Genomic DNA, 12,802 nt, shown 5'->3' on the forward strand with positions numbered 1-12,802 from the left:
CGTATGGATTATCAAATTCCCAGGATCTGTTTCAAGAAGTAGTAGAAGATAAATTTAAAGGTATAGAGAATTTATTGATTTGTCATGATGATATGATTGTTATGGGAACAACAAAAAAAGAACATGACACAACTGTTAAAAAAGTTTTAGAAAGGGCTAAAGAAGTAGGAGCGAAGTTTAATAGTGACAAATTCCAATATTGTCAAGAAGAGGACAAATTTATGGGCCAAGTTTTTTCACACAAAGGGATGCAAATAGATCCTGATAGAGTGGAATCACTTTGCAAACTCAAAGAACCAAATAGTAAAATAGAATTGCAACGAATTTTGGGTGCATTCAATTATGTTAGACGGTATATTCCGAATATGGCTGAACATATTCAACCTCTTTGTCAATTACTTAAAAATAATGTAGAATGGGTGTGGCTCCCTTCACATCAAAAATGTTTCGATAATTTAAAGGACATCATTTGTAAATCGCCAGCTTTAGTCCCATATGATCCTAATCAAAAAATTATTTTACAATGTGATACATCTAAAAATGGCTTAGGTGTTTGTATGTTCCAGAAATATGAGAAAGTTTTAAAATTAGTAGCTTGTGCATCACGAAATATAAATGATAGTAAGATAAATTATAGTCAAACTGAGAAGGAACTATTGGCAATCTATTATGCTACTCAAAAATTTCACAATTTTATTTATAATTTTGATGTTGATGTTCAGTCAGATCACAAACCTATAATCTCCATTATGAATAAGCCAATTTGCAAAATTGGATCAGTTAGACTCCAACGTTTAAGACTTAAACTTCTCAAGTATAGATTAAATGTTTCTTTTGTTCCTGGAAAAGACATACATTTTGCTGATATGCTACCTAGGTCTAGTTTAAATATAAATACACAAGACCCAGAAATGTTTGAAATGGTCCATTCCGTGAGTAAACATTTACCTATGAGTCAGGAAAAGCAATCTGAGTTAAGACTAGCTACTAGTCAGGATGAAGCATTTGCAGTAATTTTTGATTTTTATTACAATGGGTGGCCAAAAGAAAAAAATGTTCCTCAAGTATGTAAAAAGTACTATGGTATAAGAGATTCACTGTATTTTGAAGCTGGTATTGCATTCATGCATGACAAAATAATTATTCCGAGAAAACCAAATAATTTTAAAGAACCAATGATGCCTCATGACATTCCTAGACTAAGATTCAATAAAGTTGGTACAGACATTTTAGAGTATGGTTCAAAGGCATATTTAGTAATTGTAGATTATTTTGCGCATTGGTTAGACATTTCAGTATTAAAAGATAAAACCTCCAGTTCGGTAATCAACTCATTTCAAGATACCTTTAGTAGATTTGGATATCCAGAAATTTTAATTGCAGATAATCTACCATTTAACTCAGCGAAACGTAAAAATCATTATAGAGAAAAAGACATTACAATTATGACATGCACCCCACATTACCACCAGAGTAATGGACTTGCAGAAAAAGCAGTCAATATAAGCAAGCAAATTTAAAAAAAAAAAGCCATGAGGAAAATATAGATTTTAGAGATCTTGTAATGGAATATAATAATCTGCATAATAAATCTCGATGCATCTCCAGCTCAAATTTCATTCCTGTACATTCCATTTCTTTCTATCTATTTCTTTTTTTTTGTTGGAGTTTAAAATTCTAGCCCTTAGTGTTGAGATCACTAAACAATGGTCTGAGTATATGTTTGCGCCTCTACAACTTCTGCAGTTTATTATGTCCGTTCCGTGTCTTGAATCTATTAAGATGTGATCAATCTGACTAGTTGTTCTTCCATCAGGGGAGGTCCAGGTTACCTTGTGTATATTCTTGTGTTCAAAATAGGTGCTAGCGATGGTCATGTTCAGTGCTGCTGCTAAGTTTATCAGTCGTAATCCATTATCCCTACTGATGTTGTGTAGGCTGTGCCTTCCTATAGTCGGCATAAAAACTTGCTCTCGTCCTATTCTTGCATTCATATCATCTAGCACTATTTTAATGTCATTTCTGGGGCATCTTCTATAGGCTTGTTCTAGGTCTTCGAAAAACTATTCTTTAATGTCTTCTAGTTTGTCGTCGGTCGGGGCATGTGCATTAATTAAACTGTAATTAAAGAATTTACCTTTTAAGCGTAAATAGTACATTCTTTGACTGTAGGCTTTAAAATCAATAACTAGGCCTTTTGTTCTTTGGTTTACTATAAATCCCACTCCATCTATGTGTTGGTTTTTATTGGTATTTTATTTTCCACCTACCCACCAGTCCTAGGACTGGTTAGGGCGTTCCCCTATCCACCACCTGGGGACGCGTCCGATGGGCGACAGACAACATCCACACGGAATTTTGGAATATACAGATCTAAATTATTTAAACGAAATATTTCTAGAGTTTTGTTTTTAATGAGGTTATTAGCAGTTTTATAATCTTTGCATTTGACTCTGATTCTATTTCGGCCAATGGCGTCTATACTTGAAATCATATTGTCTGCTTCAGGAAAGTTAGACAAAATAATTTCACCAATCTTTAAAGGATTTAGTTTACCTTTAAGCTCAGTAGAGCTATTCTCGATATATACATGATATGGGCCTACATCATTACTATTAAATAAAAATGCTTGCCTTAGCTGTTTTGTTACTTTTTGTTGTGTCTCATTCAGATTAGTTGTATTTGGATTATTCATCAAATTGATTGGAATTGGAGTACTTACAGAAAGATCCATTTCGGCATCACTTTGATTATCGAATATATTTCCAGATATAGCTGGTTTTGTGGGTTTTTTGGGGTCAGGGGTCTCCCCCCGCTATTAACACTCATATGGTAGGTGGTTCAATAAACGATATTGCTATTAGAACGCCACAAATTTCACAATTTAAAGCACGATATTAATTGTATTAAATTTAAATAATGGGCGGTTTACTGGAGTCTTGATTATTGCTGTACCGAAGGCACGTCTAATTTCTATTAATACTACTACGGAATTGTATTTAATACTGTTTAAATCTCTAAAAATTTGTAAGGAACTTCAAAAAACGTGTTTTAACTTTGAGAGTGTTTTGACGTTTTTCGTTTATTTATTGTTCTTCTTCTTCTTCCTTTATTGGGTAATATCCCAGGAGATAATTTGCCCAGCTAATTCAGGGGGGAGATTCTCAACTTGCTCTAGACAATCGAATATCCCCATATAAAACTAAATTGAAATTATTTTATATTGAATGAACACTATGTTGAAACTTCTTCTTCTTGGGCCAGACAGTATAGGAAAGACAATTCAACACAGGATAAAACTTTTCTCGCTTGGATGTAGCAACCAGACTGTTTCTACATAATCTTTTCTTTTCTATTAGGTGCGTTTTAGTTATTTATATATAAAATAAGTGATGAGGTCCTCAGAGTTCCACAGCAAACTGTTCTGCATCTATCTACTTAATTCAATAGCTACTTTACTGTGGACTGTCCAAGTTCTTAATTTTTTTTTGTACTTTTTAATTAATGTTTCCAGCATTTTACCAACACACGACGATAGAGCTATTGGCCTATAATTAAGTGAGTCAGTTTTATCCTTTCCATGCTTAACAATGGGTAATATGACCGTTTGTTTCCACGAGAGAGGAACCTGTGCCTTCCGGATACATTCATTAAAGAATTGAATTAAGAGTAATGATCCAGAGTGCGGTAAATTTCTTAACATAGAGTATGAAACCTGATCAGGACCCATAGCAGAATCAGTTTTAGACAGAAGAGTATTGTGATATTCATCAAATGATATGGGATTCTCAGAATACTGCAGAGGACTGAAAAGTAATTCAAAGTCTTCAGAAATAGGTGAGAGAAATGTTAAAATTTCCTGGGCTACCTCCTCAGGTGGCAATTGAGATAAAAGAGACAATTTACTACCAGAAACCTTGTTAATTTTATTCCAAATATCTTTAAAGGGAGTATTTTTATTTAGTTTGCTAAAAAAGGATCTAAAGCTTATTTTTCGCTTTAATTTTAGAAATTTTCTAGCTTTCGCAATGAATTTTTTAGCCTCTATATAGTTTTCAATACTAGGAGAATTTTTAAATGTATTAATAACTCTCTTTTGTATTATATGAGCACATGAATCATCCCACCATGGAATGTGATATTTGTTATTATGAGAGGAGATCCAACGAATTGATGTGTCTGTCACTGATGATATATATTTGATAAAATTTTCATAGTCCTCAATTAGAAACGATGAGAAAATACAGTCTAGTTTTTCACGGAAAGAAAGCCAATCAGCCTTTTTGAAATTTCTTCTTTTAGAAACCTGATTAGAATCCTGTGTTGGGATACCGATATAGCATAGAATGGGAAAATGATCACTAGATCTTGTATCTAGAATGGTGGTCCATCCACTAATTTTAGGTGCCACATCTATCGAAGTAAATGATAAGTCAACTACTGATTTGCTGCCACCAGGACGAACCAATCTTGTTGGAGAACTATCATTAAGAAAAATTAACTTAAGATCTGCAGTTTGTAGATGTAGATCTGCAGTAGAGGTTTGTTCATCGAGTTGATCAAAGAAGACCAGCATATTTTGGAAATGAGATTGTCCAAAGGACAATACATATTTAATATATTTAAATTATACTTGGGTAAAAAGGTGAGTTGAAATTGAACATCTGAATTAAAACCAGGATTGTTAATATGAATATCCCGAAAATCTATATTGTATTTGATAAGGGTAATTAAGCCCCCATATCCATCACCTCGATCCTTTCTGATAATGTGATACCCTCTGCATCTAATTATGTGTTGGTTAGATAGCCAAGACTCACTAATGAGGACAATATCAGGGTTATAGTCTTTAATAAGAACTTTTAAGTTATTAACATTGATATTATAAGATCTTATATTCCATTGTATAATAGTTAGTGGGGCGTGATGATTGAAAATATAAAATGTTAAAAACATGTGTGTACCAGGTCAAGACGAGAGGGGAATCAGTATTCTGAGTCCTCCATCCCTCCTCGCTCCTGACTAGTCCTTATAGCATTATGTGATACACTTTTGTTTTTATGATTACCAATCTCTACATTTAATCCAACGTGATCCTTAGGAGAACTATAATTTTTATTAATCAATTCACCAATAAATGTCATAACCAAATCCCTGGGATTTTGATTGAGCATTAATATAGCCTGATTTAAATCTCTTTGGGTCTGAGAGTTATTTATAAAGTGACTAGGGGATTCTTTGGGGGATCTCTCATTAGGATTGTTCAATACTTTAGAATGAGAACTTTGATCAAAGCCTGCATTTAATGGTCTTTTCCTTTTTGATGGAGTGGATTTTGTAATCTGACTGTAGGAAACAGAATTTGAAGACAGGGATGTAGCAACTGATCTCCTCTCTTGAACTGAAATGCTATTTGCAGAGGATAGATTATTTACAAGATTAGGAAAATCCTTAATGTTCAACTTTGGGCTAGATGTTTCCCTTGGAATGTTTTGGTTAGCTTCATAATAGGATAAGTTGGCAAACGACATAAGTTCCTTAATACTCTTTTGTCTTTTTCGTTCTTTACATTCCGGATGTCTAGAGTCATGATCTGGTGTTTTACAGAACATACAAAACCTACTGCATCCTACAAACGAGGGAAAATCATGATTTGTACCACATGTAACACATCTGTTTTTTCCCTTGCAGTGAGAAAGAGCATGCCCATATAAAAGACAATTATGACATTGGAGAATTGGACTAACAAAGGTTTCACCTTCATAGGCAGACCATAAATTTCTATTTCTTTGGGAATATTCCTTCCTGAAAAAGTTAAACAGATAGTACCTGTAGGGATGAAAGTGATGTCTGAATTATTTTACATAACCCTTCTATTCATTCTTTTAACAGAGATAACTCTACAAAAGGGTAGATTAGTAGAAGTTGACATTTTAATTTCCTCTTCTGACAAAGATTTAAAAAATCCCCTGACAATACCTTTACAAGAGATGAGATGAATGGGAATGAAAACCTCATAACCTAATTCTTCCCAGTCCTTCCTAAGGATAAACGAATTGGCAGATTGTCTGTCCTTGAATACTACACCCACTCTATTTTTTCCCTTTCTATCAAACTTAGCAATCTCTTTCAGTTTTAAATTAAAGATAGTCTTAGCAATACTTAGGATATGATAGTTACCCACATTACTATTTTTACCCTGAACAAAGACCTCAAAGGGCCCCAAATCTGATTCAGAATATAAACTCTTTTCTTTAATGTTTACTTTCTCTATTGCATTGTTTTGAGACAGATTTTGACTTATATTTGGGTCGGGATCTGGTGGCCGGTCGGGAGGCATTTCTTCCTCCATAATGACGACGTTAACAAAGTTTAAATCTACCAAAACGTTTAGATGTGGTTTGACTATATAGAAGATTAGGAAATATGTAAAGGAATAAGATCACAAAGAAAATGTTAGTAAGGCCCTTACTTGTATTTTTCCACCATTCACCATCAAACTTCGAAAAAAAAACCAACCTGGAATGGCAATTATCCAAGCTTTGATTTATAATCCAAAATAAGCGCAAATTCGTGAAATACACTGTACTTAAATTACAAAAATTCGCAGAAAACTTTGAAATGCGTATTTAAACTTTGACAGTTCAACTGACAATCTTATTTTATTGTTTTCGGTTTTTATATTAGTTTACTTTGTTCCACACTTCTTTAATTGGTGTATTTTGATTTAGATTTTGGCAATAATTAATCCAGCTTTTTTTTCTTAGTTTGGTTGAGTCTCCATATGTTATGTTTTGTCTGTTTAATTTGCGCAAGCGGGCTATTCCTTCCAAATTGTATGTGTATTGGTAAGTGGTTAGAGCCATAAGGTTCTTCTAAAGTAGACCACGTAATTAGGTGCATCAGATCCTGTGTATAGAGGGTCAAGTCTACAGCTGACTTCTTATTGTTTGCTAATGTAGATGATCCGTCGTTCAAAATTACTAGGTTGCATTGTTCGATAGCTTCCAAAAGAATTTTGCCATAGATATCGTCATATCCATCATTCCAAGCCAAACTATGTGCGTTAAAGTCGCCCCCAATTATGAATGGATTTGGAATTTGTTCCAAAAAGTTGATCCACTGTTGTAATGATATTCTAGTTCTCGGTTTAAAGTATACTGAAACGAAGTAAATTTTTTTATGTATAAATGGAAAATTAACCGAGATACAAGTATGCTCAAAGTTTATTGTAGTTGGAATTGAGACTTCTTGGTATATTAAGTCTGATCTTCATAAAATGGCTGAGCCGCCGTACCCGTCGTCCCGGTCACAGCGAATATTGTTCAGGCCTTAAAAATTATAATATTTTTCTGCTTTAAACTATGTTTCCGATAGAAGTGCAACGGAGTAGTTGCCCCTATCTAGTAGATATTCTAGGTTAGTTTTATTAGAAACTGCTGAACGGCAGTTCCATTGAAGAATATTTATTGCATAGTTGAGGTCTGAGAATGTGATGACGTGTTTCCATTTATAGTTAATTTGACTAAGTTTTCGAGTTCTTCCTTATTTATATTTATACTTTTTGTTACTAAAACTTTTGTGACAATTTCTATAACTAATTCTAATATTGAATTTATCATGCTCAGGTCTGAAGGAGATGCAACTGAATTATTATTAATATTTCCTTTATAGTTAATACTGTCTAATATTCCTCCCGTAGGTAATTGAGATCTAGAGGAAGCTATAATTTCATTATGCAAAATTAATGTTGGATCTGGACTATTTGGTCTCTGTCTTTTAAATGTTCTAGAATTTATACTATTTGAATTATTGTAAAATATGTTATTTGTTGACATTTGGTTAATTGAATTTGATGGGAGCTGGGTGGGAGTATAATTATTGGAATTTAATGGAGGGAAAGTTTTGAGGCAAGAAATGTTTGTAGTTTATTCCGTATTAATGGTTGTTGCTTTTGCATAGGAGTTTCTGGTAAACTGTCTGTTGGCGTCTTGATAACTAATATTACTGGAAGACATAGCGTCTTTTACAAGTTTTTGACGTTGAAATTCCTGACACGCGCTCAAATTTGTAGTAAAATGATTCCCCGAACAATTAAAACATTTTGGAGTTATATCGGTCGTTTTACACTCTTTTGAGTTGTGTGATTCCTGACATTTATCGCGCCTAGCCCTGCTCTTACACTGTCTCCCTGTATGTCCAAATCTTAGACAATTAAAGCATAATAGCACCTTTTGTTTATATGGCTTGACTTTCTTTAGTACCTTGTTGATTGTTACATATTTTGGTAGTACCTGTGACCTAAAACTAACTACACATGTTTTTGTTGGAATATATTGAGTACCGTTTTCATCTACTTGCCTCCTATTTAATCTTTTGACTTGAGTGACTTCAAATTTACAGTGTAAATCGTACATTTTGATTCTGTCTTTAACATACTCTACTGAAAATTCTGTGGAAATATCTCTTATTACGCCCTGTAACTACAAGAAACTTGGGATGTATATGTCTAAATTATTATTTGTAAATATTGCTTCATTTTTTTTTTAGATATGATATAGTTGGCCGATTTATAATCTTTAAATTTTATACGTATTTTATTTCTCCCTACTGCGTCAATGCTCACAATTTTGTCATCAATTTCTTTAAAATTTGTGATAATAATGTCACCTATCCTTAAAGCGTTTAACCTGCCTTTAAAATCGGGTGAATCATTTTCCAAATACACGTAATGAGGTCCCAAGTCGTTTTGCCGATAAAGAAATTCCTCCCTTTTTATTCCTACTTCTTTGGTTTTGGTATTTGTTATTGAAGTGTGTACATTAGCAAAGTCATTATCGATAATGGGTTTATTATTAACAAGTTTTGTGGTACTTATCTGTATAACCGGAACCAGATTTTGAAATCCTAACAGCTCCTCCTTTGAAGATGATGCATGTTCTGTATCCATTTGGGTTTCTAAACCATTGTTATCGGAGGCATCGCCTCCGCTAACTGCACTCATAAGTTTTTATTGTCTTTCCGAATTTCGCTTTTTTATTTGGTGTAATTAATTTACTTTTAAAGTTCACGAAACATTTATTTATATAGCTAATTTATAAACACCGGTTTTAAAAACAAGCTTCTTTCTTACGCACGTCTAACTACCACGACGAATGAAGGCTGACTGTGACGGGACTGCTTAGTTTATAATATATTATACGTCATTGGTGCATACCATCAGGTTCCAATACTTCCACATGAAAAGATGTACACAGCTTTTGAAGCCGCTGGAAAACTGTACAAATTTTGTCGCATTCCGTTAGGTGTTACCAATGCTGTAGCCAGTTTTCAAAGAACAATCGACTGGCTCATACGCAAAGAAAACCTTGAAGGGATATATGCCTACCTTTATGACATAACTGCTTGTGGTAAGACGAAGGTAGAACATGACAAAAATCTAGAGAACTTTTTGAAGGCCACAGACAAATATGGCTTGATACTAAACAAAACCAAAAGCAAATTCAATCAAACAGCACTAAACTTACTTGGTTATACTATTGGACCAATCCATGTCATAAAGCCCGATGGTAGCAGACTACAACCCTTATTAAACATGCCTCCACCGAATGACACTGCATCTCTCAGAAGGGTATGTTTGCCCATTATTCAAAATGGATTCCCAAATTTTCCGAAACGGTCCACACATTAGCTCATGTCAACAATTTTCCATTGAACGAAGATTCTTTATCTTGTTTTAAAAATCTGAAATCTATAGTTGCAAAGTCATCTGTTCACGCTGTCAACGAAAATATTTAATATTAAATAACCATTTGCTGTTGAAACTGATGCTTCAGAACACTCAATTGCTGCTACCTTGAGTCAGGATTCTAGACCCGTTGCTTTCTTTTCAATATCACTTAACTCTAGTGAGCTGAACCATTCTGCTATGTAGAAAGACACATACGCTATTGTTGAATCTCTAAAGAAGTTGCGCCATTTTATTATAGGAAAGTCTTTCACAATCATTACTGATCAAAAGTCTTTAACATTTCCAGCAAGATTAAAAATGAGAAAATACAAAGATGGCGACTTGAATTGGCACCTTATAAATATGATATTGTGTATCGACCAAGAAAAGACAACCAAGCAGCGGATGCTTTATCGCGCATCTGCTCTTGTGCTAAAATCAAGCCGAGGTACTTTAAGAATGAGGGGCTTTTTCCAAATCTTATAAAAGCCACATCTTCCTTCGAACGCCTTAGTATTGACTTTAAAGGACCAGTGCCTTCGAATACCAATAATCGTTATATTCTTACGATAATAGACGAGTATTCCAGATTCACATTTGCTTTCCCATGTAGTGACATTACAACAGTAATCAAGAATTTAAATAACTTATTCATGATGTTTGGAATGCCTGCATACATTCATTCGGATAGAGGGGCTCAATTTCTATCAGCTGAAGTCAAAGAGTGTCTTAACTCCAGAGGAATCGCAACACGTAGAACTACTGCTTATAATCCTCAAGGAAATGGTCAAGTGGAGAAGTTGAATTCTGCTGTCTGGAAAGCTATTCAACTGGCCTGTGAATCACATGATGCACCTATTGAGACTTGGGAACAATACCTACCTGTCGTGCTGCATTCCATGCACTGTTTGTACAGTTCACTGTTGTATACCGCCACTAACTGTACGCCACATGAACCGATGTTCGTGCACACACGTCGATCTTCAAATGGGAATACAATACCGTCATGGCTAGCAGAATCTGGGCATGTCTTGATGAAAAGGTTTGATCGGAAAAACAAGTACCAGCCTATCGTAGAGGAAATAGAGGCAAATCCTAAATACACGTTTATTAAACTGAAAGACGGACGGGAGACCACAGTGTATAATCGTCATCTGGCTCCTATTGGACGAGGTGAACGAGGTGACAATTCCTCATCCAATACAACCACGCAAAACATGCAGTACCTGGCAGATACATCTACATCTCTCCCTCCACCAGATTCATTACTTCTTGAAGAACCCCCAATGAGTTCTGAACAGAGCTTATCGCCTCCTTCTGCACTACCTAGAAGATCTGAAAGAATTCGTCATTTACCATGGTATTTGGAAGATTATAGTGTGGGAGAATGTTGTGATATTAACTTCCTGGATATTTCTTTGGCTGTAGACTTTGAATATTGTAGGCAACTTTATGCTGTCACTGTTTGACAGAAGTCACTGTCACTGCCATATTAATTTCTATTGTTTTTGTTAACTATGTGTACTCTGTGATCTGTACAATAATTTATGTTGATTAAAACCTTATATCCTAAGTTTTGCTTTATCATTTCACTTACGAAACAAATATTGGAAAGTCTTTAGCTACAGATACTTTTGTAGACAATGAAAATGATGATAATCACTTTGGTAACAACGTTTATGACACAGATGACAACAATTAAATAGTTTTCAAGTGCCAACATCTAATATTTTCTGATTTAATACTGTCATGTAGAAATAACATACAAAATAGTTGTTTAAATAATAAAACCACTTATGTATGTTTGTTCACATTGAGCATTTTCATTCTCCCAAAATTAATGAGAGGTAAAGGGATCCATGTGCGCACGATCAATTATTTTTTATACATAAAATAATAACCGAATATTGTAATACTTTCTGCTATTGGCAATAACAGCCCAAAGACCTGATTATCCTTCTTACATGGTCAAAATAATGCAATTTTAAATTTCCCTCTTACAATAATCTTCCGACTTTGACATGAGTTTTCTCAAAATGTTGATTTTGTTACTAGACCCCTTGACTCCTAGGGGCCTCATATGTATATGCTCACTTTGTTTTTTTTTTTGTTGAAAGTTGATGTTAAATGTTGCACATACCTACCTCCTCCTACCAAAATAAGAAATATTGTGTGAAAAAATAGTAAAAATGCTGTTTTTGCAAAAAATCTTTTTTATTGAGTATAACAGAACTAAACTAAGAACAAAGTAGCAAAGTACGTAATACAATAATAACTTCTACTATACTATCATTGTAATAATGCAGCAAATCAAAAATAAAATAAGAGGGCAGTCTAAAACACTCAAATCAGAATCGTCATTTTTTGGCAATCAGCATCTGACCGTTTGAAGTAGATAATATACGTTACTTCTGGCGCAACCCCTACAATCGCAATCCCCGGTCGTAACTGCCAAACGGCTTAACGTAGGATAACGTACGAGGGCTCGTTGGAAAGGGGATGAACAATGATGTTGAACGCAGTATGCGTCGTGCGCATCGGAGCATGCCGAAAGGGCATTACGACATATCTTCGTTTCTATTGGTCTGATCGTGACGTACGAGTTCTCGTTGGAACGGGGAGGAGACGGGAAATACGTTTAGACAAAAACAAAGATGGCGGCAGTGCCAAACGGGCGCTATAGCATATCTTCGTTGCTATTGGTCCGATCGTGACGTACGAGGACTCGTTGGAACAAGGAGGAGACGGGAAATACGTTGAGACAAAAAACAAAGATAGCGGCATTGCCAAATTGGGGCTATAACGTATCTTCGTTGCTATTGGCCTGATTTTGACGTCTGTGGTGTCAAAAATTGAAAGCGGTGGTGGCTTCTGTCAACGTTCAATATTAACATTCTTCTCCTTGTCCCTATAGTACCTAACAGAACGTGACAGTCGACGCAGAACGCGAGATTCGACGCAAGTTGTGACATTTGACGTGAAATGTCACGTAAAATGACGTGAATCACGCGGCATTCGACGCAGGACCTGAAATTCGACACAGGACGTGAAATGACGTGACATTCGACGCAG

This window comes from Diabrotica undecimpunctata, chromosome 1, assembly GCF_040954645.1.
Source record: "Diabrotica undecimpunctata isolate CICGRU chromosome 1, icDiaUnde3, whole genome shotgun sequence".
In the NCBI taxonomy this organism is placed as follows: Eukaryota; Metazoa; Arthropoda; class Insecta; order Coleoptera; family Chrysomelidae; genus Diabrotica; species Diabrotica undecimpunctata.